Genomic DNA, 9,276 nt, shown 5'->3' on the forward strand with positions numbered 1-9,276 from the left:
TTAAGAGCCACTGGACAGTCATAGTCAATACTTCCTTGTCCTGCTTTGAGAGGAGGCAGTGGCGTAGTAGTATTGTCACTGGAGCTAGTAACCCAGAGACCCAGGGTATTGTTCTGGGAGCATGGGTTTGAATTCCACCATGGCAGAAGGTTGAATCTGAATTCCATAAATTAAAAAATCTGGAATAAAAAGTTAGTATAATGATGTCCATGAAACCATTGTCAATTGTTGTAAAAGCCCATCTAGTTTACTTATGTCCTTTAGGGAAGGAAATCTGCTGTCCTTACCTGGACTGGCCCACAGGTGACTCTGAAATAGCCAAGCAAGCGACTCAGTTATATCTAACCACTATGAAGTCAATAAGGATGGACCACCCGGCATTGACCTAGGCACTGGAAACAACAACGGCAAGCCTAGCCCTGTCGACCCTGCAAAGTTCTCCTTACTAACATCTGGGAGCTTGTGCCAAAGTTGTGAGAGCTGTCCCACAGATTAGTCAAGCAGCAGCATGACATAGTCATACTCACGGAATCATACCTTGCAGACACCGCTGTCACCATCCCTGGGTATATCCTATTCCACCAGCAGGGCAGAGGTGGTGGCACAGTGGTAGACAGTCGTGAGGGAGTTGGCCTGGGAGACCTCAAGATCGACTCCAGACCCCATGAAGTCTCGTGGCATCAGGTCAAACACGGGCAAGGAAACCTCCTGCTGATTACCAGCTACTGCACCCCCTCAGCTGATGAATCAGTACTCCTCCATGTTGAACACAAATTGGAAGAAGCACTGAGGGTGGTGAGGGCGCAGAATATACCCTGGATAGGGGACTTCAATGTCCATCACCAAGAGTGTCTCGGTAGCACTGACCGAGCTGGCTGAGTCATAAAGGATATAGCTGCTAGACTACGTCTGTGGCAGGTGGTGAAAGAGGAAAAAATATACTTGACCGTGTCCTCACCAATCTGCCTGTCACAGGTGCATCTGTCATGACAGTATTAGTAGGACTGACCATCGCGCAACCTTTGTTGAGTCGAACTCCTGTCTTCACATCGAGGATACCTTCCATCGTGTTGTGCTAAATGGTATAGATTTCAAACATATCTAGCAATGCAAAACTGGGCATCCATGAGGTGCCGTGGGGCATCAACAGCAGCAGAATTGTATTCAACCACAATCCGTAACCGTGTGTCCCCCACTTTACCATTACCATCAAGCTGGAGGAACAACCCTGGTTCAATGAAAAGTGCAGGAGGGCATGCCAGGAGCAGCACCAACCATACCTCAAAATAAGGTGTCATCCTGATGAAGCTGCAACCCAGGACTATTTGTGTGCCAAACGCGTAAGCAGCATGCAATATATAGAGCTAATTGATCCCATAACCAATGGATCAGATCTAAGTCCTGCCACATCCAGTTGTGAATGGTGATGGACAATTAAACAACTAACTGGAGGAGGTGGCTCCACAAATATCCTCAGCCTCAATGATGGGGCAGCCCAGCACATCAGTGCAAAAGATAAGGCTGAAGCATTTGCAACAATCTTCAGCCAGAAGTGCCAAGTTGATAATTCATCTTGGCCTCCTCCTGAAGTCCCCAGCATCACAGATGCCAGACTTCAGCCAATTCGATTCACTCCATGTAATATCAAGAAATGGCTGAAGGCACTGGATACTGCAAAGGCTATGGACCTTGACAATATTCTAGCAATAGTATTGAAACCTGTGCTCCAGAACCTGCCGCGCACCTGGCCAAGTTATTCCAGTACAGCGACAACACCGGCATCTACCCTGCAATGTGGGTCGTACCGAGCCCAAAGGAAGATGGTTGTGATTGTTGAAGGTTAATCATCTCAGCTCCAGGACATCACTGCAGGACTTTCTCAGGGTAGTGTCCTAGGCCCAACCATCTTCAGCTGCTTCATCAATGACCTTCCTTCAATCATAAGATCAGAAGTGGGAATGTTTGCTGATGATTGCACAATGTTCAGCACCCTTCGCAACTCCTCAGATACTAAAGCAGTCCGTGTAGAAATGCAGCAAGACATCGACAATATCCAGGCTTGGGCTGATAGGTGGCATGTAACATTCGCGCCACACAAGTGCCAGACAATGACCATCTCAATCAAGAGATAATCTAACCATCTCCCCTTGACATTCAATTGGCATTACGATCGCTGAATCCCCCACTATCAACAGCCTGCGGGTTACCATTGACCAGAAACTGAACTGGAGTAGCCATATAAATACCGTAGCTACAAGAGCAGGTCAGAGGCTCGGAATCATGTGGCGAGTAACTCATCACCTGACTCCCTAAAGCCTATCCACCATCTACAAAGCACAAGTCAGTGGTGTGATGGAATACTCTCCACTTGCCTGGAGTTCCAACAGCACTCAAGAAGTGCAGCTCCAACAGCACTCAAGAAGCTTGACACCATCCAGGACAGAGCAGCCCGCATGCGTAGTACCCCATTCACAAGCATTTACTCTGTCCACCACTGATGCACTGTGGCAGAAGTGTGTACCATCTACAAAATGCACTGCTGCAACGCACCAAGGCTCCTTCGACAGCACCTTCCAAACCCACAACTTCTACCACCGAGAAGGACAAGGGCAGCAGACGCATGGAAACACCACCACCTGCAAGTTCCCCTCCAAGCCACACACCATCCTGACCTGGAACTATATCACCGTTCCTTCACCGTTGCTGGGTCAAACTCCTGGAACTCCCTTCCCAACAGCACTGTCAGTGTACCTACTCCACATGGACTGCAGCGGTTCAAGAAGGCAGCTCAACACCACCTTCCCAAGGGCAATTAAGGATTGGGCAAAAAAGCTGACCTAGCCAGTGACGCCCACATCCCATGACCGAATAAAAAAAATGGTTGCTGTTGTAGCTGCAGCAAGTGGTAGATTTCATTCATGACACCTTTTGTAAAGTGCAGACATCGCATGCATTTGTCCTTGTTGAAGTTGAGGTAAGAGAATTTCTTCCTAAAGGTCCTCAGAAATTATGGCCACCTGTTAAGTGCCTTTCTCCCCCTCCTCCCTCTTCGAGCAGCTAGTTATGCTCTATGTGACCTCTCTTCATTCTTCCAGTCATGTTCAATCCCTAGAGGAAAGCCTACCACTCCACACATGTCTCAAAGCAACTTTTTTCAACATAATATTTTATCTGACATAAAAAGTACCACTAGACCAACCAGACTACCCCCTGGAGAATATTCAAACTTTAGCCAAATATTCACAACCTCCAAAACCATGTACAATTGCAACAGCAACCAGAAGAAATAATCCAGCAACTAATCTGTAAGCAGCAAACATCATGATCCCTTTAAATGGGGCTGGTGTGGGTTGGGGGTCCTTCATTCCATTTCACACAATGTTTTTTAAATTCTTTCAGGGGTGTGGGCATCTCTAGCTAGGCAAGCATTTATTGCCCATTCCTAATTGCCCTTATAAAGGGAGTGGTGCGCTGCCTTCTTGAACCACTGCAGTTCATGTGGGGTAGGCACACCCACAGTGTTGCTAGGAAGGGAGTTCCAGGATTTTGACCCAGCGACAGAGAAGGAACAGCGATATAGTTCCTAGTCAGGATGGTGTGTGGCTTGGAGGGAAACTTGTTCAGCCTTGCAAAGTTAAGACAGTCCATTGGCTGGAGTGGAGAGTTGGAAAACGGCAGCAGCGGCTTCAAATCAGTGTTGCACATGCATTCGGATCATCATCTCTGCATGCTGCCAGTGGTGTTAGGCACACGTCCAAAAACCTTTACCAAATGGTGTCTGAACATTCCCATCAGAAATGTGCATCTTGGATCCCATTTTTCACGTCTTATTTGGTCACGTAGTATGTAATGAATGGGTGCTACACACCCTAATTTAGCTCCCATCAGCTTTAATAAACATAATGATAGGTTTTATTCAACAAGTTGCAATCCTTAATTAGGATCTTCCATTTGTAATTTGTCTCTCTTCCTGTCATACTTTGTTTTGTGTGGTTATGACAGAGCAAACTGTCCATTCCTTGTATTTTGTCAAGACAAGCTTACTAGACAACAAAGTTGATTGAAAGTTAGTCATAAGTGAACACTGGAGTTAAAGTCCTTTCCAAATCATAGATACATATTCACAACCTCAAGGATAGCTCTTCTAAAGTGTTTGTTCCTGGTAAATAACATGGCTAATCCATTTGTTTTACTGGGGCCTTCTTAAATTAACCTTATAGAGTCAAAAGCCGACAGACTGTTCTGATTTTTATTCACAAGTGGTGACAGGACCTGCGGAGATAATGACCAGTGTTAATATCTTTTTATCACATTTATTCATCCATTAATAAGGCAGTACATCACACTTATTCTTTCCAGTGACTATGTTGAGGTGAGGTGAGAGTGACTTCCCTTGACATCAAGGCAGCATTTGACCGAGTATGGCATCAAGGAGCCCAAGCAAAAGTGGAGTCAATGGGAACCATGGGGGAAACTTAATACCGGTTTGGAGTCCTACTAGCTCAAAGGAAGATACTTGTTGTTGTTGGAGGTCAATCATCTCAGCTCCATGACATCACTGCCAGTGTTCCTCAGGATAGTGTCCTAGGTCCAACCATCTTCAGCTGCTTCATCAATGACTTTCCTTTAGTCATAAGATCAGAAGTGGGGATGTTCGCTGATGATTGCACAATGTTCAGCACTATTCGCGACTCCTCAAATACTGAAGCAGTATGGATAGAAATGCAGCAAGACTTGGACAATATCCCGGCTTGGGATGATAACTGGCAAGTAACATTCATGCCACATAAGTGCCAAGCAATAACCATCTCCAACAAGAGAGAATCTAACCATCTCCCCTTGACATTCACTGGCATTACGATTACTGAATTCCCCCACTATCAACATCCTGGGGGTTACCATTGACCAGAAACTAAACTGGAGTAGCCATATAAATACCATGGCTACGAGAGCAGGTCAGAGGCTAGGAATCTTGTGGCGAGTAACTCATCTCCTGACTCCCCAAAGCCTCTGCACCATCTACAAGGCACAAGTCAGGAATATGATGGAATACTCTCCACTTGCCTGGATGGGGGCAGCTCCAACAGCACTCAAGAAGCTCAACACCATCCAGGACAAAGCTGCCCACTTGATTGGCACTCCATCCATAAACATTTACTCCCTCCACTACCGTCGCACTGTGGCAACAGTGTGTACCATCTACAAGATGCACTGCAGCAACGCACCAAGGCTCCTTCGACAGCACCTTCCAAACTCGCGACCTTTACCACCTAGAAGGACAAGGGCAGCAGATGCATGGGAACACCACCACCTGCAGGTTCCCCTCCAAGCCTCACCATCCTGATTTGGAACTATTTCACTGTTCTTCACTGTCGCTGGAAAATCCTGGAACTCCTTTTCCAACAGCACTGTAGGTGTACCTACTCCACATGGACTGCAGGGGTTCAGGAAGGCAGCTCACCACCACCTTCTCAAGGGCAATTAGGGATGGGCAGTAAATGCTGGCCTAGCCAGCGATGCCCACATTCCTGGAACGAATAAAAAAAATGATTTCTGTGGTGGCTGCAGCAAGTGGTAGATTTCATTCATGACACCTTTTGTAAAGTGAAGACATCGCATGCATTTGTCCTTGTTGAAGTTGTGGTAAGAGAATTGCTTCCAAAAGGCCCTCAGAGGTTATGGCCTCCTGTTAAGTGCCCTTCTCCCTCCTCCTCCCTCTTCTAGCAGCTCGTTATGCTCTATGTGACCTCTCTTCATTCTTCCAGTCATGTTCAATTCTTAGAGGAAAGCCTACCACTCCACTCATGTCTCAAAGCAACTTCTTTCAGCATAATATGTTATCTGACATAAAAAGTACCACTAGACCAACCATACTACCCCCTGGAGAATATTCAAACTTTAGCCAAATATTAGCAACCTCCAAAAACATGTACAATTGCAACAGCAACCAGAAGAAATAATCCAGCAACTAATCTGTAAGCAGCTAAAATCATGATCCTTTTAAATAGGGCGTGTGTGGGTTGGGGGTCCTTCATTCCATTTAACACCATGTTTTTAAAAATTCTTTCAGGGATGTGGGCATCTCTAGCTAGGCTAGCATTTATTGCCCATTCCTCACTGCCCTTGAGAAGGTGGTAGTGAGCTGCCTTCTTGAACCACTGCAGTTCATGTGGGGTACACCCACAGTGTTGTTAGGAAGGGAGTTCCAGGATTTTGACCCAGTGACATTGAAGGAATCGTGTTATAGTTCCAAGTCAGGATGGTGTGTGGCTTGGAGGGGAATTTGTTCAGCCTTGCGACGTTAAGACAGTTCATTGGCTGGAGTGGAGAGTTGGAAAACAGCAGCAGCAGCCACACAGTTGGATCATCATTTCTGCATGCTACTGGTGGTGGTTAGGCACACGTCCAAACTCCTTTACCAAATGGCGACTGAACATTCCCATCAGAAGTGTGCACCTGGATCCCATTTTCAAGTCATATTTGGTCACATAGTACCTAATCAATGGGTACTACACACCCTAATTTAGCTCCCATCAGCTTTAATAAACATAATGATAGGTTTTATTCCACAAGTTGCAGACTTCAATTAGGGTCTTCCATTTGTAATTTGTCTCTGTTTCCTGTTGTACTTTGTTTATGTGGTTATGACAGAGCAAACTGTCCAGTCCTTGTTTTTATTCAGAAATACTTACGAGACACCAAATTTGATTGAAAGTTAATCATAAGTGAACACTGGAGTTTAAGTCCTTTCCAAATCATAGATACATATTCACAACCTCGAGGATAGCTCTTCAAAAGTGTTTGTTCCTGGTAAATGACGTGGCTAATCCATTTGTTTTACTGGGGCCTTCTTAAATTAACCTTATAGAGTCAAGAACAGGTAGACTGTTCTAATTTTTATTTACAGTTGGTGACAGGACCTGCGAAGATAATGACCAGTGTTAGTTTCCCTTTTTCACATTTATTCATCAATTAATAAAGCAGCACATCGCACGTATTCTTTCCAGTGACTATGTTGAGGTGAGGTGAGAGTGACTTCCCTTGACATCAAGGCAGCATTTGACCGAGTATAGCATCAAAGAGCCCTAGCAAAAGTGGAGTCAATGGGAACCATGGGGGAAACTTAATGCCGGTTGGAGTCATACCTAACACAAAGGAAGATGGTTGTGGTTGTTGGAGGTCAATCATCTCAGCTCCATGACATCACTGCCGGAGTTCCTCAGGGTAGTGTCCTAGGTCCAACTATCTTCAGCTACTTCATCAATGACCTTCCTTCAATCATAAGTTCAGAAGTGGGGATATTCGCTAATGATTACACAATGTTCAGCACCATTGGAGACTCCTCAGAGACTGAAGCAGTCCAAGCAGAAATGCAACAAGACATGGACAATATCCAGGCTTGGGCTGATAAGTGGTAAGTAACATTCATGCCACATAAGTGCCAGGCAATAACCATTTCTAACAAGAGAGAATCTAACCATCTCCCCTTGACATTGAATGGCATTACGACCACTGAATCCCCCACTATCAACAGACTGGGAGTTACCATTGACCAGAAACTGAACTGGAATAGTCATATAAATACCGTAGCGATAATCATGGGTGGCGCAGTGGTTAGCACTGCAGCCTCACAGCTCCAGCGACCCGGGTTCAGTTCTGGGTACTGCCTGTGCGGAGTTTGCAAGTTCTCCCTGTGACCATGTGGGTTTCTGCCGGGTGCTCCGGTTTCCTCCCACAGTCAAAGACTTGCAGGTTGATAGGTAAATTGGCCATTGTAAATTGCCCCTAGTGTCGGTAGGTGGTAGGAGAATGGTGAGGATGTGGTAGGGAATATGGGATTAATGTAGGATTAGTATAAATGGGTGGTTGTTGGTCAGCACAGAGTCAACTGGCCGAAGGGCCTGTTTCAGTACTGTATCTCTAAATAAATAAAATAAAGAGCAGGTCAGAGGCTAGGAATCCTGCAGTGAGTGACTCATCTCCTGACTCCCCGAAGCCTGTGCACCATCTACAAGGCACAAGTCAGGGGTATGATGGAATACTCTCCACTTGCCTAGATGGGTGCAGCTCCAACAGTGCTCAAGAAGCTTGACACCGTCCAGCACAAAGCAGCTCGCTTGATTGTCACCCCATTCACAAACATTCACTCCCTCCACCACCAACGCACTGTGGCAGCATTGTGTACCATCTACAAGATGCACTGCAGCAACGCACCATGCTTCTTCGACAGAAGCTTACAAACCCACAACCTCTACCACCTAGAAGGACAAGGGCAGCAATTGCATGGGAGCCCCACCACCTACAACTTCCCCCTCCAAGCCACACACCATCCTGACTTGGAACTATATCCTTCACTGTCACTCGGTCAAAATCCTGGAACTCCCTTCCTCGCAGCACTGTGGATGTACCTATACCACATGGACTGCAGCAGTTGAAGAAAGCAGCTCATCACTACCTTCTCAAGGGCAATTAGGGATGGACAATAAATGTTGTCCTAGCCAACGACACCCACATCCCATAAACGAATTTTTTAAAAAGCATACACACACTGATAGTCATTTAATTCTCCTTATCTGTGAAACTCCTGATCTCTATTATTGATATTCAATAACAGCCAAACTGGTTGAGACCACAGTGCATTACTGTACAGAACAGCTTTCAGAGGGAGCTGAAGCACAGACATTCAGCCATAATTCCATATGTAGGAAGTTCCCAGTCTTAGTAACACTAGATGGAAGATGCTTAACAGACATAACGTGTATCTGATTAAGAACATAAAATCTTCCGTCTTTCCCACCATAGCAATGAAAGGACGACAAACTGAGACGGGACCTGATATGTTGAATGATCTTGCCCAGGAGTTTCCTGTGGCCTTTGTTGGGATTGAAGCATCTGGCCGCCCAAAAAGAAGCCATTATTGTAGAGGGGTCGGGTCTCCCGATGTCATACCATCAGTCTGAGAAACACTAGTTGGACCATCAGCAGCTGGCACGCCCAGCAATGGTGATTGTGGTACCCATCTTGAGGTTCCAGGTCTGGGACACAGTAGGATTGTTTCGACCACTTTGAAAAGGGACTGATGGGCACCTGAGACTTTCATTCTGGAGGGACAGAGCCATGGCATCCCCCCACCCTAAGTGGGAAAACTTTGTCCAGGTTTCCAGGAATCCTGGGCTTTTGGGTGCCCTACATACACGCCTAGTAGAATGGGGAACAACCAGGGCATGTGCACCAAATAATCTTGCCCCCACTCCAATCCTGTGAATTTTGGCAGGG

The sequence above is a fragment of the Heterodontus francisci genome, chromosome 11 (genome assembly GCF_036365525.1).
Source record: "Heterodontus francisci isolate sHetFra1 chromosome 11, sHetFra1.hap1, whole genome shotgun sequence".
Lineage (NCBI taxonomy): Eukaryota > Metazoa > Chordata > Chondrichthyes > Heterodontiformes > Heterodontidae > Heterodontus > Heterodontus francisci.